Here is a 26,510-nt window from a genome sequence, read left to right as displayed (position 1 = left end):
GAAATCGCATCACGCCACGAAGGACAAACCATTTATTCTGCCAGATTGCCTGAGTATTGAGACAAAACACAATCTGCTGGAAGAATTCAGCAGGTCAAGTGGCATCAATGGAAGAAAAAAAAAAGACAAAATTTCATATCACAACCTTTCAACGGATTGGGTTTTTTTTTGCTTCAGATTTCAGGATCTGCAGTCTCTCGAGTATCGCAGGAGATTAGTGTTTAATTAGATGCTGTACCACTGTAACACAAAATAAATTTCGATTCAGTTTTAGAAACTGTGGACCGAAATTTCAAAATCTGATGTGCAAATTATTTCCAAATTTTTTTGGATCAATCAATGAATCCAGAAGAAGACGTAAGTTTCAATCATAGACACGTCCATGTAGTGCATTGTAGAAGAAAAATTGTTGGTGTAACTTATTGTGTTAATTTGAAGCCCCAGGAGTTGGAGTTAATAGAGTGGCAAAATCAGAGCATGTGACAACCATTTACGGATTTAGAATAGGACAATTGTCTTTCTGAAAAATTGCGTGGTAACAGGCCCTTCCAGCTCACGATCCCGTAATGCTCAAAAACACCAATACGATCAATTAACTTACTAACCTCGTGCATCTTTGGAATGTGGGAAGGAAACCAGAGCACTCAAAAAAAACCCACATAGGCATGGGTTCTCCTTATAGACAGCACTGGATTCAAAACCAGATCAATGGCATCGTGCTAACATCTATATTAATCTTGCCACCTATTTACTGACAAAGAATACAAGAAATAATAACCTGAACTTCCAATATATTTAATAGTCTTCAAGATGCCTCTTTGCATTACAGCCAATGTATTATATTTTAAATCCTATTATTTAAATGGTAGTGTCATAGAATTCTATAGGATGGAAACAGGCCCTTTAGCCTCGTCCAAGCTGACTTGTCCAAGTTAATCTGATAAGCGTGCATTTGGCTCACTCCCTCTCAATCTTCCCAATCCAAGTATTTTAAATATTACAGTCATCCCCACTTCTACCACATCCTCTGGCATCTCAATCCACATACCCATCACCCTCCACATGATCAAGGTGCCTGTCAGATTCTATTAACTACTCCCCTCTCACTTTAAATCCATACCCTCTAGTTTGAGCTCCCTCTGCCCTGTAAAAAAAAAGGCTCCAAGTATATTTACCTTATCTGTGCTCCTTATGATTTTACAAACCTCAATAAAGTTTACCTCTTACACATCAGGTTGAATAGTCCCAGTTTATCAAGCCATCCTTTTATAATTCAGGTCTACCAGACATGAAAACCTGCCCATGAGTCTTTTCTGCACCCTTTTTAGCTTCATAATATCTTTTCTATAGCTGAGTGACTAGAACTGCACACAATACTCCAAGTATGATCTCACCAACATCTTGCACAGTTGTAACATGAGGTTCCTGCTCCTGTATTCAATGCCCTAGGTTAATGCAGCAACTAATTTCTGATCAGCTGGATCATGCAAAATAAATGAAATAGGTGTATCCATGGTACAATTCATAAGATTTATTGCAGAAATCAAAAAAATCAACAGTTATCTTCTAAATAATTTGAGGACCTGATTGTTTCTCCGTAAGAATAAATTCTGCTTAACCAACAATGGTTGAAATTTTGTTTTAATAAATTGATTAGTTTTGAAACAAAATACATGAAATTCATAACATAACATAACATAACATAACAATTACAGCACGGAAACAGGCCATTAGGCCCTTCTAGTCCGCACCGAACCAAACACCCCTTTCTAATCCCACCTCCCTGCACAATGCCCATAACCCTCCATCTTCTTCTCATCCATATACCTGTCCAACCTTTTCTTAAATAATACAATTGACTCCGCCGCCACTATTTCTCCCGGAAGATCATTCCACACAGCTACCACTCTCTGAGTAAAGAAGTTCCCCCTCATGTTACCTCTAAACCTCTGTCCCTTAATTCTTAACTCATGTCCTCTTGTTTTAAACTTTCCTCCTCTTAACGGAAATAGTCTATCCACATCCATTCTGTCTATCCCTTTCATAATCTTAAATACTTCTATCAAATCCCCTCTCAACCTTCTACGCTCCAAAGAATAAAGACCCAATCTGTCCAATCTCTCCCCATACTCCAGATGCTTAAACCCAGGCAACATTCTGGTCAACCTTCTCTGCACTCTCTCCACTCTGTTTATATCCTTCCTATAATTAGGCGACCAGAACTGCACACAGAACTCCAAATTAGGCCGCACCAACGTCTTATACAATCTCAACATCACCTCCCAACTCCTATATTCCATGCAATGATTGATAAAGGCCAGCATACTAAAAGCCTTCTTCACCACCCTATTCACGTGAGTTAATATTAGCTGGACACTATCATGGAAAATGAAGCTTTAGTATACAGTTAAATTAAGAAACTAAGTGGTCATTTTGATAATAGCACAGTATTTTTTTTAAACACCCCTTCTAATGTGGTTCTACAGTTTGAGGTTTCTTCTTTTCTTTCTTTGGCTTGGCTTCGCAGACGAAGATTTATGGAGGGGTAGAATGTCCACGTCAGTTGCAGGTTCGTTTGTGGCTGACAAGTCTGATGCGGGACGGGACAGGCAGACACGGTTGCAGCGGTTGCAGGGGAAAATTGGTTGGTTGGGGTTGGGTGTTGGGTTTTATTTACCTGTTAACTGTGCAAGGTCAGGCTAATTAATTAGAATGGTGACTTAGCTAAGCTGCTCTCTACGGAGCTATAAATGTCTATTTTTTTTTTATCCGAGCCACTGTATTAATGAAATCCCATCTTAATTGGAACTACAATGCTCACACTGTAAAAATTCTGGCTGTGTTCCACCAGAACACAGTAGCCAGTACACAACATTGCATTGCTGATCAAACATAATGTGATAACGATTGTGAAATGTTTCTGCCAAAGTTTGAGCACCTATTTTTGTTGTTAGACGAAGCTACCAGTGTAAAACTATCTTTGGGAATTGTACAAACCACCATCCGGCAGCAGAGGAGATAAGATAATATCATGTGATCTTTTTGTTAAGGAGGAACAGCAATGTGTATCATATCACAGTAACAAAAGTAATAAAGCAACATAAAGTGATGAAGAATTGTCATTCAAATCTATCTTACATTTTGCTTTCAGCAGCTTTGATTTATAGTTCTTTTCTTTCATCATGTTTTTAAATACACTGACTTACTTGATTGTTTCCACCGATATCTACCGGTGGTACATTGATTAATGAATACCATTTGTGTTCAAGAACAGATAATTAATACCAATTAGCCGTTAAGACACATGTTGAACTGGCATATACAATCTCATCTTCAATGAATGCCTGAACTTGTTTTTCCACAGGTCCATACCACAGCAGCCAAAAGTGATAATCCTTGTTGTTGGCTTATTTCTCTGTCCTGAGAACTTTGAAGCCAATTTTAGTTCCTCTTTTGTTCCAGAAACAGAGAGAAAGCAGTTAGTACGTCATTCACAGGGAAAGGGAGGTATTGTTATTTCTTGCTGCTGTTGTGGTTTTGGTGGCCTTAGGTTGCTACCAGACTATTTTCTTCCCCCTCAGATTGTCTTCAAACTGCACCACTTATATTGTTGAAACATGAGGGAAGACTCAACTTGTAAATGTCTTACTGGAGGTCATTGGAAAAACTGCAATGATCTGGCTGGACAATATTCAGAAACATTTGCTGGATCCATCAGAGCTCTGGAGCAACATGTGAAGCTTAACACCCATATGATGGGGGTTCAGGGAATGATTCGCATATGAACCATTACACCAAGTTCACCATAACTCAGTGTCTTCAATGCATATGTTAAAGGAAGCAAACATGTTTAAAAGCTGAGGTATAAGAGTATGGTAACTCCTCATTTTGATTAGTACCCACACAAATGGCATTTAATGATTACATCCTTGCCTGCAGCAGAGTTCAAACCAAGTACATTTAATGGTGTAGTCAGGCGAAAAAAGTGTAACAGGAGACTATCCAGGCCTCTGAATGGACATGCCACTGAATTGGACTATTGTTCATTGTTCATTGTATTTCAAATAAAAACATGTGGCCTGAAGACTTCGTGAACTTTTCTGAAATCTACACCAATGTGACATTGCAACTGGTTTTAATAAACAATAAATTCGAGTGGATTGAATGTTCTGAAAAGATCCAGCATCACCTGTTATCTGCAGTGTTAAAATAGCATTGCCTGTTTCTTTCTGTCATACCAATGAATTAATATTAATGTGGGTGATATTTAGTAAGAAACTTTCTTCTTGACCCCACACAAATGAAAATTATCTTCAGCGCTTGACGTCCTGCTTTGCGGAAACTGCCAAAATGTTTGGCCTGGAAGTCAGCCTGAAGAAAACTGAGGTCCTCCATCAGCCAGCTCCCCACCATGACTACCAGCCCCCCCACATCTCCATCGGGCACACAAAACTCAAAACGGTCAACCAGTTTACCTATCTCGGCTGCACCATTTCATCAGATGCAAGGATCGACAATGAGATAGACAACAGACTCGCCAAGGCAAATAGCGCCTTTGGAAGACTACACAAAAGAGTCTGGAAAAACAACCAACTGAAAAACCTCACAAAGATAAGCGTATACAGAGCCGTTGTCATACCCACACTCCTGTTCGGCTCCGAATCATGGGTCCTCTACCGGCACCACCTACGGCTCCTAGAACGCTTCCACCAGCGTTGTCTCCGCTCCATCCTCAACATCCATTGGAGCGCTCACACCCCTAACGTCGAGGTACTCGAGATGGCAGAGGTCGACAGCATCGAGTCCACGCTGCTGAAGATCCAGCTGCGCTGGATGGGTCACGTCTCCAGAATGGAGGACCATCGCCTTCCCAAGATCGTATTATATGGCGAGCTCTCCACTGGCCACCGTGACAGAGGTGCACCAAAGAAAAGGTACAAGGACTGCCTAAAGAAATCTCTTGGTGCCTGCCACATTGACCACCGCCAGTGGGCTGATAACGCCTCAAACCGTGCATCTTGGCGCCTCACAGTTTGGCGGGCAGCAGCCTCCTTTGAAGAAGACCGCAGAGCCCACCTCACTGACAAAAGGCAAAGGAGGAAAAACCCAACACCCAACCCCAACCAACCAATTTTCCCTTGCAACCGCTGCAATCGTGTCTGCCTGTCCCGCATCGGACTGGTCAGCCACAAACGAGCCTGCAGCTGACGTGGACTTTTTACCCCCTCCATAAATCTTCGTCCGCGAAGCCAAGCCAAAAGAAAAAAAAAATATATGATAACTCATCTAGAGCACTGTCTATCAGGTGAAGGAGCAATGAACTGTTAACACAATGTTCCCAGCAGCATTACTGGACTCATTTTTATTTATATTCTCAGTTAATACATTGGAGACAAGAGATTGGAAGCATTTTATAGTGACCAATGGGTTCCAATGAATTGAATTAGATTCAGTACGACTAGAATACGAAATGCTCTGTATCAAATAAGTTTCAACAAAGCATAGACTTACAGATCATGTGTTATTTTGTTAATTATAGGTTTATTGTTGCTGAATCACGGTATGAAATGAAGAGACATAGTCGAGTTGAGTTCAAACGGAAAACAGTTTACGGTGGGACCCACGCACTTTTTAACACCACCCCCCGTGCCACACATAGCCGAAGGTCACGTCATCGCGCTGCCCGAGACTTTCCGACCTGGTTTGATTTCCTAGCAGGCTAGCCACCACAGGTTAGTAATTCTTCCATATGTTGTTAAGGAAAATGTACATTAATGCCATTATGAAACATATCCACATGGTTCCTTTTATTGTTTTCCAAATGATCTTCTATGACACTTATAAAGAATGTTGGAAAATAGCCATCAATGCATCCATTGTTACTGGGATGTACACCTTGGTAACTAGGGATTTATTAGCATTAAGTCCCATCAATTTCCCAAACAACAATGCTCCACCAATACAGGTTTGCCTTGGTTTTTCCTTCCCACTAGAGCATAGGTTTGCAATTTCTTTGCTCCCCATCATAATGACTCCTTTTATTTTACTCTCGTGGGCCAAAATTAGTCTACACCAATCTTCTCTTCGCCTACCAATAGAAGCTAAAATAGTAAGATTTTATGTTTCTTGCAAACTGAATTCCCTCCTGTATTTCCATTTTTGAATTGATAATTTGGCTCTCCTTAATTATATTCTGAACTGATCACAATCCTTGCTGTTCTTGGTTCAATTTAAATGACTTTTTTCATTGTATTTCACCTCCCACTTTAGTCAACCTTCTTGCTTTATTTTGGTCTTATAGAGAAATGAAGGAGTGTTGTCTTTCATCTCTGTGCTCCTCAAAATCTTGCCATTGTCGATATACCGTCAACACATAATGATATTCATCATGATTTCCTTTATTTGAATCAAAAGCAACGCTTTCCATCTTAATAATAAATGTATTATTTATGGACATTCCTCCCAATCAATATGAATGCTAATAAATTATTTATCTTTGCACAATATCCATTTGAGGATGGTGATTCCTCTATATCTTGGTCCAGAAAAACCATCTCCTCCACTCATACCTTGAAGAAGGGCTCAAGCCTGAAACTTTGGTTATACCTATATATCTTTAGCTCCCATGGACTCTGTGAGACCTGTTGAGTTCCTCCCAGCATTTCTGCATTTCTACTGCATCGTCTCCACTCTATTTATTTGCTGATCTCAACCTCAGTCGATCTTAAAGTGTACCTACCCATCCCCAATATCACCACCATTGATTGCATTCAACTCCCACTAATATCTTCTCTCTTTCATGGTACCCCTTAGGAATTCCGCCTCATCTGAGGTAGAATGTGGTGCTGTATGATTTTGAGTAGAAAGTTATCCAAATGGTGATTCATGTTAAGACCAGGGATGAAAGTACCTATTCAAATTTTATCATCTCTTTTTACTGAACGCTTCAACCACATTTTTTCATGTAAGTTATATTAGTCTGCATTGGTTTCACCTCTGGGTTAGTCTCTGACAACCATGAAAGTTTGCCCCTTCAAAGTGTCCTTGAAAGTATGAACTTTATGGATTTTTCAGCAACATTTTAAAGAGACTGCGTGATATAATTTATCCTCATAAAGGAATTAAATCAGCCTGATCTGAGTGGAGCTGTATTTTCTGACATTAATTCTTCAAGTATGCCATGAAGAGTGAAAATTTATTTCAGCTCCTCCACTATAGTTTCTTCCATGTTGATCCCACACGTTGAACTTAATCACGTTCCATCAATAAGGACTAGAAAATTGCCAACGTGGCCTCTTCAAAACGATTGTGCCTATCACCCACCTCTATGTTTGTGAAGCTCTTTTGTGGCCTAGTTTTACACTCTTGACAGAAGGAATATGCTGAAACTAGAGCTTGTCGATCGTTATCAGCACCTGGCCAGTGTACAAAGCTTCTGCAATTAGCTTTTATATGTACAATGCTGTAAAGTTCTGAGGGAATTTCATTTGAGATTTATATTCTCAGGTCATTATGTGACAATTTGATGCCCCACTTCAGATAACCTGGATCCATAGTCAATTCAACTCCTCTCTTGTAAAACTCTTACGTATTTGAATTGATCGGACTTTTATTTATCTCAGTGATTTCTGTGGCTGTGATTGAAAAACCATCATCCAACTGTTATCGGGTAAAAATTGCATTTGTCCTTGGTCTCTGCTCTATGATTGTCATTCCCTCTGTTTTCTTTATCTCATCCCCACCACCTCGTCTCTTCAACTTGCAACATGCTTATTTCCTCACTTCTCCAGTTCTGATGAAGGGTCTTCTCCGCACATGCTTCTGAAAATGATTACATATTCCAAACATGTCCAGTATCTCACCTTTCAAAAGTTGGCAGTCTTAAATTCTGGAAGCTGCTGTCATTATGGGAATAACAGGAATAGCCAATGAAGGTTTGTTATTTGTGACAAGAGTGAAAAATCTTTTTTTTCTAAAAAAAGAAACAAATGAAGCTTATTCACTTCAAAATAATACATTTATCTTTATTTAATCACTATGATTCCTTTTGCTTTAGTTCAAATCAGGAGATGCCTTTGGGTGACATGGTGATTAATGTATCGCAATTACAGCACCAGCTACCCGTTTTCGAATCTGGCGCTGTCTGTGAGGAGTTTGTACATTCTCCCGTGTTTGTATGAGTTTCCTCCAAGTGCTCTCTTTCCTCCTACCCTTCAAAACATAAATGGTTGTAGGTTAATTGTGGTATTTTACTGGGCAGGAAGGTCCTGTTATCATGTTGTATGTCTACATTTAAAAAAAATGTATTCGTGATATAGTTGATTGGAACACCTATTCCATAGTTTAAAGCATCAGACATAACATTCTATGTTCTCATTGTGTATTACCATATTAAAACAATTCCCTAATTTTCTCTGCTTGATTTAGTCACATGCCCTCAGCTGATCTTAATTTTACTCACATGATTCATTCTTGATTCTCAGTGTTGCAGTGGTGTAAATATCACCGATATCATTCTGGGGTCAAAGGTAGTTCAGCTCTGTTCAATTGTTCAGCTTTGGCGTCATCTCTGAAAGGTTGTAAGACACTGATATTAACTTTTAATCCCAAATAGACAATTTCTAGTTGAAAAAAAAACTCTATTTGACTTTCATTTTGACAAAGCAATCATATCTACATTTCTTTTAAAATCCAAACTCTCACACTTCTTTTGATGCCTTGTGATACTCCAATAATTCACCATCCAAACTATATGGTAATCCTGATGGTTTGGTATCCAGATCATCAGGCGCCATAACAATCAGTAGCTTCTTTTCTCACAGTCTTTGTCTTTGGCTTGGCTTCGCGGACAAAGATTTATGGAGGGGTAATGTCCACGTCAGCTGCAGGCTCGTTTGTGGCTGACAAGTCCGATGCGGGACAGGCAGACACGGTTGCAGCGGTTGCAAGTGAAAATTGGTTGGTTGGGGTTGGGTGTTGAGTTTTTCCTCCTTTGCCTTTTGTCAGTGAGGTGGGCTCTGCGGTTTTCTTCAAAGGAGGTTGCTGCCCGCCGAACTGTGAGGCGCCAAGATGCATGGTTTGAGGCGATATCAGCCCACTGGTGGTGGTCAATGTGGCAGGCACCAAGAGCTTTCTTTAAGCAGTCCTTGTACCTCTTCTTTGGTGCACCTCTGTCTTGGTGGCCAGTGGAGAGCACACCATATAACACGATCTTGGGAAGGTGGAGACGTGACCTACCCAGCGCAGTTTGATCTTCAGCAGCATGGATTCGATGCTGTCGGCCTCTGCCATCTTCGATGTTGGGGATGAAGTCGCTCCAATGAATGTTGAGGATGGAGCGGAGACAACACTGGTAGAAGTGTTCTAGGAACCGTAGGTGATGCTGGTAAAGGACCCATGATTCGGAGCCGAACAGGAGTGTGGGTATGACAACAGCTCTGTATATGCTAATCTTTGTGAGGTTTTTCAGTTGGTTTTCTCACAGTACTGAGATCCCAATTGGTGCACTACTGCCCCACTTCCAGCATATCACCTTAAACACACAGTGGTCCCAGTTCCAGCACCACCTTTAACAAACCAGGTTCCTCATTCCCACGCAATCTTCAACACACTGGAGTCACAGTTTCCACACAACACAGCAGAGTCCCCATTCTCATATGGAATTCAACATACCAGGGTCCTAGTTCCCACCCAACCTTTAACAGACTTGAAACCTAGTTCCTGCAATATTTTCAACACAAAATGTTAATCTGTGCAAATTATTATGTAAAATCTTTACTCTTGGATCTAATATAAAAGAAAGTTAATCCAGTAACCCAAATTAATGAAGAGTAACTGATGTGAAATTGTTGTTTAAATAGTGCAATTCCTTCTTCTTATTCATCTTCTTTGGTAAGTTCTTGATTGAGATTTTTAAAAAAATGTTAAATTTAGACATACATCACAGTAACAGGCCCTTCCGGCCCACATGTTTGTACCACCCAAATGCCCAAATTAACCTATAACCCCTTTACATTTTGAAAGGTGGGAGGAAACCCATATTGGGAGAATATACACAGTCCCTATAAATAGTGCCAGATTCAAACCTGGGTTGCTGCAATAGCGTGGTGTTAAATGTTTTGCTAACTATATTGCCTGAGTTTATGAGAATCGTACTAAATAAGAATTAACTTCAAGAATAAAATCTAAACCATGCTTATTGATAAAAAATGTATATTAATATTAATATCAATTTTAATTTTGATATTGTTATTGAATCTCTAGTTTATCTTCCCAGCACAAATGTGTTTGAAACAGCAAAGCATCGCAGAACTTAAAATGCCATCATTCAGCTCAGCACTTTTCATGCCATGCACACAAATAAGTGGTCTGAAAAAAATAATTTTTTTTCTTCCACGTTGGATAGATGTTGATTTTTTAAAATCTGAAGTCAACCGGAGCACTCCATTCTTAAAAACAAAATCTAAAAGATTAACATTTTGCACATGGCTGCTTTGCAAAATAAGTTAATCAGGAAATCAGTTTTGCTTTATAAGGTGTTTAAAAAATTAGCTTCTGGGCTTGAACATTCATAGTTGTAGAGGAAATGTTACGTCAATCAGCTCCTGGTTCATGGTGTATAATAACATTCCTAGAATGCTGATGTGATATTTTAGATTTCCTTTTTATTTAAATTGTGCTATCATGAATGAAGAACTTGTTGCACTTGTTACATTTTGTGGGGAATTTTGGTGAGCTGTCTTGTTCATTCACTCCGCAGGTCTGGATTATGTTTTTGCGACACCTCATCTTTTAATTTCAACAAATGAGCTGCCAGTTTCTCTTTCAAGCAATTTGTTGAATGAGATAGTGGGAAGAATGGCCAGCAAACAGTCACTTTTAGTCGGCTTTTAAAGTGGGGGCACGCTGTGAGGAAGAAGGCACCGCAACATGATGTCTAATACCTCCTCTGATGCAGTCATGGAGAATCACATGGAAGGACACAGGGGAAGCTTTGCTTATCTTCAGTGAGCCAATGTGTTAGAGCAGCACTGTGACACAGCAAGGAAAGCCACTGCCTCACAGATACAATCCTGACGTTTAATATTGTCCGCGTGGAGTTTGAACATTCTCTCAGTGACTGTGTGGGCTTCCAATGCATGGTCTGGTTTCCTCCCATGTTCAAAAGATGCGAACTGATGGGTTAATTCACTGCTGTAAATTGTCCTTAATGTTTGGATTAGAGGTGGGGGTGGGATGAGGTAGTGGATGTGGATGACTGTGTTAATGTAAGATTTGTGTAAATGGGTGGTTTGTTGCTGGTACAGACTGCTTGGGCTGAAGAGCCTGTTTCCATGCTGTATCTCTCTGTGATTTAATGGATCTAATTATGTTTTCCAAAAAAAATATGTTGGCAACTGCAAATGCTTTTACATACTTACAGTTCACAATATTCAGGTACTGTTCAAAACAGGTTTATATCAAAAGATCAATGTCAAATTTTACCATTATGATAATTAATCTTGACTTATCTTAATTTATGTCATATTTAAGAAACCATTGGAACAGCATACAGTGACAACGTTATTCCTGGCAGGAGTGGAATGAAGAATCAATTCTCCCATCCATTAAGACTGAACGGCTCTTACCACTGGAATAAATTGTTTTCTGCATTTTCCTTTGTGCAGCCAGTCTCCTCTCATTATATTTCTCTATAGAAATGATCCTGCTTGTATTATGAAAAGTAAACATGAGTTCTCATCATAAATTCCTTCCACTGTACGAATTGACTGCATTCTGATTAAATTGTGTATGTTTTCTGTACAATTGGCTGCTTGCTGTGAGCACAGGTAGAACTATCCTCCAACTCATTGGCGGACCCAGTATTGTTAATAGACATTCTGGTTATTTCTTGCTATTGCTACTCTTGATATTATAATATTGACCGTTTCCTTACTTATATCACCCTTCAGCTATACTTTCACTGTTAAAAGTGGCACATAAATTTTGTTAAATATCAAAGTGTGCTTGAAATAGGTTTTAAGTGTCCTATGGCACAGGGCTAACTCCATTTTGTTTCAATTCCCTGATGGGAAAGCTATCCAAAGTATAAAGAAGCCCTGAAATTTAATTCAGATCAATAAATTGCAATTTTGTATCTCATCTATTCAAAGTCAACAATACAAATGTATGGAATATTCTGATAATAGAATGATAACTATATTTATTTAAGTCTTTTTCATGACCTCTACATAATCCAAAGCAATGAAATATGTTTTAAAATATTGTCACCTTTGTATTGTAACCAGTTTGTGCATAGGAAACTGTCTCACATTTGGTATTGGCCAAATGATCTGTTGTTTTATTAATCTCAGTTAAGGGGTAAACATTGGATAGGACGCAAGAGATTACTCTCCTGGGATCTCTTTCATCTATGGAATTAATTAAAAGACTGGTTTTCTTCAGTCCCGTATGAACTCCTAAAGTAACTAGTTGTTCAATTTTAATCCCCATGGAACCATAAACTGTAAGTTGAGATTTTAACTCTGTATAGGATGGTCAACCTTGATTAAGACCATGTAACCGGACAGGAGTCCACAACTTACTTGAGCCATTACTCTTTCTTGTAGAAAAAAAATGCAGCAGAAGAATGCCCTTGTTAAAAACAAAACGAGAGCTTGAGAAGGCAAAGGAGGAATATTCGGTGCCCTGTATCAGCTCCACCTTTCAAAAGAGCATGGTTTATCTTTTAGAGCATCATTTGATTCCCTTAATAATTAAATTTAAATTTAGGCATACAGCATGGTAACAGGCCCTTTTGGCTCACAGGCCTGTGTGCCGCCCAATTTACACCCAGTATATTTTGAACAGTGGGAGGAAACTGGAGCACCCAGAGGAAACCCATGGAGACACAAGGAGAATGTATAAATTCTTGACAGACAGCCGCTGGCACTGCAGAATCATTGTGTGAACCACTCCGCTAATTGTGCCTCCCTATCTATCTAAATATTCATATCTAAAAATGTATGTTTTTCTTTCATGAATACACTTAGTGACTGAACCTCAACATCATTCTTAGGTAGAGGATTCAAAGTTTCACAAACTATGTTTTGAATAATTGATCCCATATATTGAGAATATGAACACTCCATCCAAAGGAAGCATTGTTCCACTTTCCATTCTGTCAAGCTCTGTGGCAATGTTTTGTACTTCATTGTGATCACTTCTCATGCCTGTAAATTCTGGACAGAGAAGGATCAGTCTGCTTAAATATTCATACAACAAACTATTAACTTAGATCAGTGGTTCTCAACCTTTTTCTTTCCACTCACATACTACTTTAAGTAATCCCTATGCCATAAGTCCTCTGTGATTAGTAAGGGATTGCTTAAGGTGGTATGTGAGTGGGAAGGAAAGGTTGAGAATCACAGCTCTAGACCTAAATGTTGCTGAAATATATCTGCTTCAGCAAATTTGTCATTGGCCCACTTCCTTTGGAGTTATGAAACCGTGCATGTTAGGTACAATTAAAACAGTGGTTTTCAAACTTTTACTTTCCACTCACAGACGACCTTAAGCAATCCCTTATTAATCACAGAGCACCGATGGCATAGGGCATAGATAAAGTGGTATGTTAGTGGAAAGAAAATGGTTGAGAACCATTGACCTAGATGTTAATCTAGCGAATCCTTGCCACATATTCTCAACCACAAATGCATTCTCAAAGTTCAAATATCACAATTAATGTCAGAGCACACACATGACATCACAAACAACACTGAAATTCTTTTTCCTGTGGGCCAGGCACAATTTCTACTTATCAGTAACTTTCCTTTGGCAGTGAGATAATTTTGCACAATATTTTAGACAAGATAGCTCTACTTTTGTGCTTTCTTGTTTGTTTGACTGTACTTGCATGACATGTTGAATGAGTCCTGGTCCTTCTGAATATCACCTTATTCCATTTTAAGAAAAATATTCTGCCTTTCTATTATTTCTATCAAAGTGGATGACCTCACATTGCTCCACATTATATTCCAATTGCCATGTCCTTTACCTTTTATGTTTTTTACATATAACTTAAGTGATCTTTTTCATTCTGAAGGGTCTCCCTATCTTCTCAGAGTGGCCATTCACACAGGAATGACCAAAACTCCAAATATCTGTATCACACTATGAGTTTAGACAGAATATTTGAAGTGCGATATTTTCGTTGGCTGGACATCCTATTCATTAACTTGTTGTTCATGGATCACCTGCAATTCAGTTTAGAATGTAGGCGATCCGTGAAAATTCCTAGGGATCAAGGAGGTAAAATGCTAGAAGAGAAATGAGTCCTTATTCCCATTCCGATCTTTTTACATAGACTGCATTCCAGGAAATTGGGGAATAATATCTGGAACACAGTGAGTGTGTAAAAAATACATTTTTGTCAACTTTCTGCTTCTTCACCAACATTGCTGGATAGATCTATATCTTCAGCAAACTTAGGTGTATTGTACTTGTTCTCATAGATCATGAGCATCTGAGGACTCAGTCCACATCAGATCCTCACAACCCAAAAATGATCCATGAATTCCTACTTGTAGTTTATCACTTGTTAAAAAATACTCAATTCATTCAAAATATTACCACTGTTAGGTATGCACTGATTTTTTTTAATAATCTCTTCTGAAAATTCAAATACGCCACATTAACTATTCTGCTTGATCAGTGACTTTCAAACTTTTTATTTTCACTCACACACCACCTTAAATATCATCCTATCCCATAGGTGCTCTGTGATTATTAAGGGATTACTTAAGGTGGTATGTGAGAAAGTATTACTGAAATATTTTGCTTGAGAAAATTTGTCATTAACCCATTTGCTTTGGAGTTAAGAAACCGTGCTCATAACAAGAAATTACGTATAATTAAAACAATGGTTTTCAAACGTTTTCTTTCCACTCTCATATTCCTTTATCTCATGGATCAGTCTTTGGTAAAATAAGATCAGCAGAACCCCATCATGTAATGGGGAATATTATAATAATATAAACTTGCAAGATAATTTGACAAGAGAGAAGAGGGCAATTGTGCACCAGAAACTGATAAATTTGCAACTGTGTTCACTTTTCTTGACTTGGTAAGGCTATTGAATTACTTCCTACACTATTCCTGGGATTGAAATATGTTTCTGAAATTATCTCCCTAGACACCTCTAACTATATCTTCTTGAGAAGACCATTACATGATGTCTACATATTAATGGGCAAAATTATCTCTCTCCTACTCCAGAATGAACCCAAACAGCAACGCAGGAGAAAGTGTCAATAAATGTGCCCCAAGCTACTCACTTTCATGTTCAAACTCTCCAAGCTCCGAACAATTATCTGCGTTTGTAAATAGTTGACTTCAGATCACGTTGTGTTCCAGCATTCCACAGCTCAGCAACACAAAACCCATAAGGATTTATTCAAGGGACAATTCAACATTCCAACTTATCTAATTTTGCATGTACATGATTCCTCCTATGTCACTGAGAACCCACCTTTAATTTAACATCATGATTATTGAATTTGTGTTTGGAGTAGAAATTACAGTTTTATGACCAGTTTTATTGTTTTAAAAAAGCAAGCACAGTTTTCACTTGAGTCTTTAAATCTCAGGGGGAATATATTTGAATAATTTTAATCTTGCACCAGACAAGTAAACATATGAATACATGGAATTTGCGGGTTTCTTTTGTAATAATGACTCGATTTTGTACAGTGGCTGTTAAGTTATCTCATATTAAGTTTTAGTATATTCACTGCCTGTACTTACTTGAGATTGATATGTGGCCCTGGCAGGGGTGCAATGCTAATTTTGTAGGTGCCAAAGTTCATCAAAAATGACCACAAGGAGGTGCTGGAGTGGCCCCCGAGGTGTCGGAGCGGCACCCTGAGGTGCCTGAGCAAACCCCCCCCTCCCCCCTCCCCCCTGAGGTGCTGAAGCGACACTCTGGTTAGCTCAGGCAGCACTGCCCCCCTGTCCACTGGACTCAGTCTTTTAAATGAAACCTGAATGTAACATGTATAATTCATGCTGGAAATATGAACTTTTGCACATTTATAATTTCTGTCCATTTCTGGGTATTTTAAATACTCTTTATCCTGTTTACATACTACTTGAATGATGTGTCTGTTGTTACAAATCTGTAACAGCTCCTTTTACTTGCCTTTGCTCTTCAGATTTCAAAATCCATAATTCATTTTCTGTTCTGTAACTTCAAAGCCCTTTGTCTCCCAATTTTAGCTGTGCTGATTGTACAATAAATGTGCTGAGATGCTTCAATCGACTGAGCAGGGTGTTTTCTGCTGAAACTATTTCATTCAAACATCTAAATATTATTAAAATGGAAGTATTTATTCACTGTGCAAATTGAACCAGCGCAATATATATAGCTCTCAATGTGTAAATAGCATAAGTCCTAGGTAATGAAGTCCTGGTCTTATTTAACATGAGAAGGATTTCTTGGCTTACTTTCCATCACAATATTTGACATAAAATCATTCCTTTTAAAAGACAGCCAGAGACAAATCTTCACAATTTTTACTCCAATAAATTGAATGTGAGCTAACAGTTTGATTCTTTTAAACATAATAGTCTTCTAATCTTAATATTCACTGAGATTGAGTAGAGCCAGGAACATAGTATTTTAAAATAGTTGGATCGAATGAAAAGTTGGAACTTGTGAGGTACATGAGGGTGTCAAGAACAAATGCAGGCAATGGTCAAGGCAGCCCATGAGAGAAAACTAGATAGGGGGCTTGGATATTAGAGTGGCTCACCTGTAGATTAGTACAAGAAATGTGGAGGAAAATTATACTGAAAAATTACCAGGAGTGTGAATGGGTTGAACTAACACCATCTATGTAGAAATAGAAATATTCCGCATTGAAGTTTGCTGTAGAGATGTCAGGCTACACCTCCTGACTCCCTATAACCAACTGCCCTGATTGAATCCTGAACTCTGAGTGGTCCCACTTTGAGGTGTGGAATGATGCATTGAGACACCGATTAGGGATAGTCTGCGTGCCTTTTTTGGGGAAAGGTCATGTCTTACATATTTGATTGAATTTTTGGGAATGTGACAAAGGTAGTTGATGAGGGTAGAGCAGTGGATCCTGCCTACATGGACTTTAGTAAGGCATTTAACAAGGTCCTTCTTGGTAGGTTTGATCCACAAGGTAAGGCTGCAGGGGATCCATAGTTTGGAATTGGAACTGACTGATGGAAGGGTATTATTTTGATTAGAGGATCAGTTTTAGGACTCCTGCTCCTTGTGATATATGTATATAACTTAGATAAAAAAAAGTAGGTGGGTGGCTAGTAAGTTGGCAAATTACATTGATTGCTGGAGTTGTGTTTAGTTTAGAGGGCCATCAAAGAATACAAAATGAGATAATGCATTGAGATAACTAAGCAAATAATAAATGGTGAAATATTGGTGCATGTAGATGAACAAAGTAACAAAACTATGAATAACGTGCACAGATCAGTGGAGGTAGTAGAACAGCTCAATAAGGTGGTCAAAAGGCATATAGGACACTTTAAGACAGACATGAAATTTAAGAGCTTGGAGGATACTCTAGAACTGTAGATTTGGCACACATTAGTATTGTGCATGCATTGCAAGAAAACTGTAAGTACAATACATAGGTCCTGATGAGGAACATGAAGATATTCCCTTTGGTGGAAAATTGTAGGCAAGAAGTAAGAATAGATAAGTATTCCTTTGGAACAGATTTATACAATTATCAGGGGCTTAGACAGGTTAAATAGTAAAGATCTATTTCTCTTGGAAGAGAAGTAAAAAGAAATCAGTGATATTGACTTAAAGTAAGTCCCACCCAGTTTAAGGTCTCACGTTTAAAGTCAATCAACAAATAGGACCCGTGAATTTTGGATCATTGAAAATATAAGAAAGAAATGTTGCCTAATCAAGATCCTGCTACCTGTCAATCAGTCAGTACAATCATGGCCAGATAAGTGGCTGAGGAGTCTCCTGTACAACTGTGCAAGACATTACTGCCTACAGTACTGAATACACTGTGCAAATATGGGCAACCATCTATAGGAGAGATGTCATTAAGAGGGAAAGACAGAAGAACAGATTGGCAAAAGATATTATTTGGGCTGGTGTTTGAATTACACCGACAGATATATTGGCTAGATTTTTCTCATAGGTGATCTGTGGTTAATAAGGGATTACATATAGTGGTAGGTGAGTGGGGGAGAAAAAGGTTGAGAACCACTGGTTTAGAATGATATGGGGCAATGCAGACAGGTGGGATTAGTGTGGGTGGAACATTTTGGTTAGCGTGGACAAGTTGTGGCGAAGGACCCATTTTCACGCTCTGACTCTATGACTTTAAATGTTTCTCTGAAACGTTTGATTAGCCTTTGTAACTATTAACTGAAAAGTTTACGTCAGTCAGAAAAAGCTTAGATCAGATTTTGCTTCTGGAATTTGTAAGTTAGAAATGAAATAAGTTGAATCCATTGCTAACAGAATCCCCAAGGTCTAAAAATTCAATAGGAAAACAAAATGATTGAATGCCAAATGTCAGATAAGCACATGCTCCTGACTACCTTGTAGGCTTATCAATGTCTGCTAGTGAAAATAATTATTTATAAAATATTCATGGCAAATCAAAATGAGAACCGCTCGTTCAATGGATATTGAAAGATGTCAGTAGTTCCTTATGATGTATTCATCACAAGAATAAGATTGCTGGAACCTCAACAGAGATTAACACTTTCTTCTCCTTTTTAAGTGCTCCCTTATGATAGAGGATGACATCCTTCCTTATACCGTAGGTTTATTTGGGTTCTGTTATGTCAAAAATTACTCCACAGATGGTGTAGATATTGACAGGTGATGACTGATTGATCAGGTGGGTGAGAAGTTTGCAAGGAGGTCCATTCTTTTTGCCACTTGAGTAAGGACTCCTGTGTGCTCCCAATGTATCAAGGCTCTCAAACAAGATTAACCTACCTGGAGACGTATGTCAGGGATACTCAGCGTGGCTTTGTAAGGGAAGGTCCTATCAGACCAATATCATTGAATCTTTTGAAGAGGTAATTAGGTGTGTGATTGGGGTTTTGTTGTTGAAGTAGTAAGGCTTTTAACATTGTCCTGCATTGGACACTGGTCCAAAAAATAAGACCCCATGGGATCCAGATTAATGGGACAAATTGGCTAGGTGATATGAAGGTAAGGGTATTTGTAATTGGGAGGAGTACTAAATTACTTGTGTTCTGGTCCTTGTTTTTTATCAATGATCAGAATGCGAATATAAAAGGTACGATTAGTGAAATGAAAAAAAACATGAACATCAGAGATGTTGTTGATAGTGAAGAGAGATTTTGATATTAATATTTTCACGATGTTGTTGAATTGGTAAGAAGGGGAGAGAAATGGCAGATGGGATTATTGTAGAGGGATGCATGATGGCTTGTATCCCCTTGCTGTCAGTTTCTATGGCTGTATGGCTTTATAACCATGCACCCCTTCACTACTTTGAGTGGTTATGGACAAGAGATTCCCAGGGATCGATGGAGATGTTGCATGTCTTCAAGGTGGCTTTGAACACATTCTTAAATCTTTCTCCTTAATACCCTCCCCCACCATCCCACGCACCCAGTAATCTTTTCTCATGATATCACTCAAAGTAGAGTGCATGTTGTGAGCTGCTTGTGTTGGGCGTACAAAAAATGTTGACATCCAACATGTCCACCTGAGCGTAACGGGGTCTTGGCTCTGAGGATGTTGGTCTCAGTCAGGACATTAATATTGGTTTCTTCCCAGTTGTTGTCAAATAATTGGGTGGATCTCATTAGTAAAATGATACGGCCCTTGCACCTTTTTTTAACTGAACTTTTCTGTGCACTTTGGTTTTATTTTGTACTATCTGCTGTATTCAAGGGTAGGTTGACTTGACTGGAGAGCACACAAACAAGTGTCTCACTGTATCTTGTGACAATAAACAATTCACAATCTTTCCCTTTCCTGGAGCATTTTGTTGAGAGAGCTTCAGTGTGTTTTGCCTTTCGCTGCTTGCCGCAGAAAATCCAGGTCTCAGAAGCATTTAAATAGTGCACAGATAACTGCAGTCCAGGAAATCATGAATTTTATGTCAGGTCTGAGGTCGAGCTTCAAATAACCTTTTCCTCAATTGACCAAAGATGTAATAGTGAATTACATGTGCAGATGAAGGAGATTTTTAAAATAGATTTAATTGGTCTTAACCATTTTCAGAAAATGTTGGTCTATTAAATACAACTGTTTAGTTGGACATTTAAATTGTGAGTTCCATTTCACCTGTGCATCTATACCCAAATCCTGAGTACAGAACACTTAATACAAATGTGACTGGAGTGCTGTGAATTCAGTTCAATTCGACACAGATTGGCTGTAGTGAAAGGTTATGCCACTACTGAGTTTTCTCTGCTCAGTTCAGATTTTTCAAATATCATCAGACTAAAAAAAGCTTAGGAATATTGCCAGGCTTTCAGCATACTATGGACGTTGTCTGGACATTTTTAATGGTTTGAATATAAATGTAATGGGTGCAGGGTTCTCAGGTCAAACAGACACAAAGAGCCAATCAAAAAAACACACCTATCTCCCCAAGGTTGCTGCTGTGTGGGGGAGGGTTACCATTATTGTTCAATATGTCTTGAAGAACAATGAATAACTGATTGTTATAACGATAATAGTCTTGCAATTCTTTCATGTGGCACAACCTTTCATCTGAAACTCTAATCATAGATTTTGTGTCCATTTCCAGAAAATGAAGCAGGTATTTGTGCACACAGTGGTTACTAGGTGGGGGCAAGTTGTCAGAAAGTGTGTGAAGCTTATTCTGGCCACTTTCACACAAACACTTTTGCATATTCAAAGCCTGTGAACTGTGGAGTTAACTCACACCAAAGCTAATTTGAACTGGAGTTTGCCTCATTTGTTAAAGAAGCCAACCTAATCTGAGCTGGTGCCAAAGGTGTTCAGGAATTTGGCCTTCTTAAATACGGTCCTTCTTTAGTATTACGTTTGGAGTTGACTTCTAAACTTCACCCTTCCCCACTCACTGCCGATGTGCTTCATGCATTTATGTCCTTGGACGATGGATATTGGCTTCCCTCTGCTAGCAGACAATCCAATGGGCCAAAAGAATTTTGAGGCCATTAGCTTCTCAAAGGTGTTGAACATGAAAGATTGTAATAAAAACACACAGAAATCCTGAAGGAATTCAGCCAGTCTTGCGGCATCCACAGGAGGTAAAGATATATTACTGACGTTTGGGGCCTACTAAAATCAATTCTCATCTCTCCTCTTATCATATATCTGTTGTAATGCTACAAATCTCCACCAGGTCTTTAGTTTTCTTCACCCTAGGCAAAAAATACACAACCCTATCCAATCCCTCCCCATAACCAAAGTCCCCCAATCCAGGAAACCACTTTGTGAAGGAGAACAATAAAGTCTGCAGATGTTGTGTTTGTAATAAACAAAATTGCTGGAGAAACTCATCAGCGTCCATAGGAGGTAAAGATATACAACCAATGTTTCAGGCGTGAGCCCTTTGTCAAGGTATGAGCAAAATGCAGGCAGATGCCTGAATAGAAAAGGTAGAGGGAGGAGGGAAGAAAGGGCAGGGGGAGCAGCACAGAACAACACCTAAGGGGCCATAGGTAGCCATGGGTAGGATGGCAGGAGAGATAAACTGAGAATCAGGCAGGGAATTGGGGTAGATTGGTGAAAGAAAGGAGTCAGAGGGATGTGGAAAGAGAGAGACAAACGGACGGGAGCTAGAGGAAAGGAGACATAGGGAGAGAGAATGAGAGAGCTAGGGGAATGGCTATGTTATGCCCAGATGGAATTTGAGGTGTTGTTCCTCCATTTTGTTGGTGGTCTCATTCTGGCCATGCATGAGAAGTGATGGGAAGGGAGGAGGGGATGAGGGAGTCATAAACTCCTAGTGAATCTCTTCTGCACTCTTTTTAGCACCACATCCTTCCTGTTAAACTCAAGAGGAATGTAAACTGTAAATGGGAGGACCGTCAGGAGCATTGATGCAGAGAGGAATCTCAGGATATATCAAGCGAAGAGGGTAGTAAAGAAGGCATATGGTGTACTTGGCCTCATCAGTCAGGGTGCTGATCATATTGCAGTTTTGGCTTGGCCACATTTGTGGTTCTGATTGCTGCATCATTGGGGGATATGGAGATTGTGGAGAGGGTGCAGAAGATCACCAGAGAGTTAAGTGGATTAGAAAGTATTCAATAAAGTGTTGGACAAACGAATTATTTTCTCTGGAACCTGAGTGGAAACCTAACAGAAAATTATGAAAGGTATAGATCGGCTAGACTAGGGGCAGGCAACCTTTTACCATGTGTGGGCCAGATGGTGTTTCAGTGGTTGAACGGCAGGCCGCACAGATGCTACCATAAAAAAATAAATACGGAAACACAGACATTACATAATTTAAGTTTTCAGTTGTCTCTACTTGAAGTACATAATGTTCAATGTATGAACATGACTGACGATAATTTATCAAAAACCAATCCACCGAAAAATGTTCAAGCAAGGAGATCAACCATATTCCTTCCCAAAAACCACGATAATGCATTTCAGGTCAGGGGAGGCATCTTCAAATCTGGAAATGCACCAAAAATGATGAGTTAGTCATTAAGATGACAGAATTTAAAAAAAACATAAAAATCAAAAAGGAGAAAAACTCACAGCAGTTCAATCAGTGAGAAACTTGATTTTATTTGTTGTTTGAAAGTGTTTTGATATTGAGAGGCAGAGATTTGATGCCAATAACAAGACATCATCTGAAGGAGTTGTGCTATCAATCTTACCACCAGAAGAATGAACTACTTAGCAGGAGCAATAAAGTCATCCCTTGCAGCACATACATATTTCAGACAGGCGTTTGGAGTACTGCAAACTGTCATTTAAACTTAGTTTCTTTTAAATAATTCTTCAAATAGTTTAGGAGTTTTAAAAATAATCAGTAACACTTATTTTTGTTATAAAACTGCTGACATAAATAAATTTGTCAAATCTTTCTCAGCAGAAGCTATTGTGTATTCCTCTCAACTTCTGCCCTTGATCCAGATCTCTTGATTTTATTTAGTATCTCTGCACTCTAAGGTGTGTTTTGAACTGCAAGTATGTGAAGTAAATCCCATTTCTGAGTGAACAAAATTTGATGTGTGCTAAATGAGTTTTGCTTGCAGCCAGAGTCAGATGAAGGAACATCGCTGTGTCCCACACATGGACATGTGGTTTTGCATTTTTTTGAGTGGCTCAAGGGAGTGGGAAGGGGAGAGCGGGGAGAGGGGGTGCTCAGGAGAGCGTAAGAGAGGGGAGGGGGAGAGAGGGAAGAGGGCAGCTCGGGAGTGGGGAGAGAGGGCCAGCTCAGGGCAGCGGGGAGAGGGAGTGGCTCAGGGGGGCAGGGATAACGAAAAGGGAGTGCACCTCAGGGGAGAGGGGATGGGTGGCGGGAGCTCAGGGAAGGGGGGGAGGAGGCGCTTCGGGGTCGCTCCAAAAGATTCGCCCCATTGTTCGCCTGGCTCCACATTCACCAGAGGGTGAGTGGCCTGGGACCAAGCGCGGAACAGCTGTCCACTGATGCACAATTTGTGTCAGGCCCGTCTTGTTCCTGGGAGTGCCAGGGTGAGTTATTTTTCCAGGGGCAGAAAGTGATGTGGTTGATGATCGATTTCCTGGTTATAACAACATGGAGAAACTTCAGTGAATATTCCCTGTGAACGCAGTCATTTCGCCACGTGGTTCACGACCCCAAAGTAACGGGAGGCATTTATATAGCCACGAAGTATTTCCTTTGCTGAGGCATGTTTAATCCACGTGCACAGTCCCCGAGACCACCGATGACAAAGGCTGACAGTTTAGTGTGGTAAACAGTGTATATTGAAGCAGCTGAGGGTAATCGAGCATTAGGTTGTTGGCTGAAGGTTGCCCACCGCACAATGGCTTTTTCCCAGGGTGAAAATGTTAAACACCAGCTTTCATATGGCAAGTTTTACAAGGCATTTTTTTTGCACAGGTGCTTGGAACATGGTGAAAGCCGATACTATGGCACCATTTATGAAGCATTTAGACAAACATATGATCAAGCCAGAGCATCGGGAGAGAGACCATGTTCAGGTAGATGAGCTTAAATTGTCATCACGGTGTGAAGGGTCACTTCCTGTGCTGTACTCTTCTATGAAAAGCAAAATACGTGTTCAGCCCCAAGTGCACCTGAACTTCATTTAAATGGCAATGTCTCTCCCCCCTCCCCGAATTCTTTTGTTCAGACCGCTGCGAACATTTTTCCATACCTTGCTGAAGGGCTTAAAATGTCAATTCTGTATTTTTACCTTTGCTGTATAAAGGACACTGTTTGGCCTGCTGAGTTTCTCCAGCATTGAGTTTTTACTTCAACCACAATGTCTACAGATTTTCATGTTTTATGTTTTACTTCATTTAAACATGGTACATGTGGTAGTAAGGGCCTGCCTGGTATAGACTGAGCAACAGTTAATTAATGCCTGCATGCTCATGAAGAATGTGGTGCAGGTTGGAAATACTTTAGGTGAAGGGCCCCATGATGTGTGTTGTCAAGCAACACCTGCTGAATTAGTAACTTTTCACCACCCTGGTGTTTCCCCAGGTCAGATGATATGAAAGAACAATGCCTGAAGAAAGGGGAACCAGGTTACATGACTGGTTCACTCTATGATGCAATTTGCAGTTAAATGGGGGTGGGGTAGCTTAATGATGATAGGATAAGGCTTTATTTTTGATGGGTCAAGTTAGATTGCGGCGGGGTATACACACCCATGTAGTTGTACACTTGGCGAGCTCCTTAATCCTAAATTGGGATGATGGACCTCCAACCAAGCATGTGTGTAATAAAAGAGTTCTGGTAAATTTAAAATTTAAATTTAGACATACAGCACGGTAACAGGCCATTTCGACCCATGAGTCTGTGCAACTCAATTTACATCCAATTAACTACATTCCCAGTACATTTCAAATGATGGAATGAAACCGGTGTACCTGGGGGAAACCCATGCAGACATGGTGAGAATGTACAAACTCATTACAGATAGCGTGGGATTCGAACCCCGGACACGATCACTGGCGCTGTAAAGGCATTGCGCTAACCACTATGCCAACCATGCCGCTTCCAAATGTCTGAGTCATCCATTCCTTGCTGTAGATTTGCTGATAAAAAGAGGACCACCCTGAACCTGGATGAAAGTGTATCCATTCATATTTGGCGAGGCCATCCTCATAATGTGAATACCCACCTGTCCACAGCCACCACCCTGGTGTTTCCCCAGGTCAGGTGATGTGAAAGAACAATGCCTGTACAGACTAAATGCTGCTCAGCTATGGTGTGTAATAGGGTATTGTTAGCAGGCATAATACCTTTACCCCACCCACCCAAACATCACCTCTCCTGCCAGTGAAAGGTTGTGTTATAGGCCCAGAGGTCTCCAAAACTCAGCAGCAGTAGACTTAAACAAATTTTAATTTTCTTTAAATTAATAACAGGATCAAACTTTAACTTATTACTATTAACTTAACCTAACTTAACACCCTTCTAATTATAAGCGCATGTGTATATAATGTGTATATGTTCAGGAAAATTCTCTGTTTCACTGTCTAATCATTCCCTTTTCACTTCTCCAAGTTCACTGATATCAGGCAATTCTTATATTGTGCACAGAATGTAACATTTATGAATCTTCACCAGGATCTGGTGTTTAAAGGTAAATGGTTACCACTCAGGAAGGTTCTTGTTGGTTTCAGAGAGATATTTGTTGCTCGTTGGACACACACAAACTGATTTCCTCCAATTGGTCACTTCAGTGTCTTGCCGAAGAAACTTGCCCCATCATGGGTTTTCCAAATCCTAACCTCTTCTTCCAGGTCCCTTATTTTAGGAAAAACACTCTAACCAGCTATTTCCTCTTGTAAGGACCACAAGTGTTTTGAACAGACTGAACTCAGAATTCACAACCCATCTTCAAAATGGTGTTTTTCAACAAGCCTGCCAGCTTGCCATTGTATAGCCTCAACTCTTACTTTGCAACTGACTTCTCTCTCTCTCTTTCCCTCACTCTCCAAAAGATAAATCACCAGTTTGTTTACTCTCTCTCTCTCTGCTTGTAAAAACTACATGACCTCTTCCAGGGCTCCAAACCCAATAGTCAAAAGATCTTATCAGTATTCTGAGCCTGAACATTATGTTCCATTTGCACCTCCTTTTGAAGTCCCTTCCAAAGCAGTTCCATTGTCTCTGCAAAGTCACTGGTGACACATTGTCTCACTTCAGCATGTGTAGACATAACACACATATTTACAAGTTATTTATATGCAATGCGTATATATATAAACAATAGATGTTGTTAAATAAATAGCAGAGTCTTGAAGGGATTCTATGAGCAGTTCATCTGTCATTCAGCATTCTCACTGACTGTAG

The 26,510-nt window shown here is 39.6% G+C and overlaps 1 long non-coding RNA gene across 2 annotated transcripts in view; it reads left to right on the top strand.

Moving 5' to 3' along the window:
* Positions 1-16,293, top strand: part of LOC138746144 (uncharacterized) — a 42,642-nt gene extending 26,349 nt beyond the window's left edge. For both annotated transcript variants that reach the window (XR_011346726.1, XR_011346725.1), the window contains 2 exons: positions 5,540-5,732; positions 10,760-16,293. This is a non-coding gene — a long non-coding RNA (uncharacterized lncRNA). The remainder of the gene's footprint in view (positions 1-5,539; positions 5,733-10,759) is intronic.
* The last annotated feature ends 10,217 nt before the right edge of the window (positions 16,294-26,510 follow it).

This window comes from Narcine bancroftii, chromosome 11 (assembly GCF_036971445.1).
Source record: "Narcine bancroftii isolate sNarBan1 chromosome 11, sNarBan1.hap1, whole genome shotgun sequence".
Taxonomy (NCBI): Eukaryota; Metazoa; Chordata; class Chondrichthyes; order Torpediniformes; family Narcinidae; genus Narcine; species Narcine bancroftii.
This window is presented reverse-complemented; position numbering and strand designations above follow the sequence as displayed.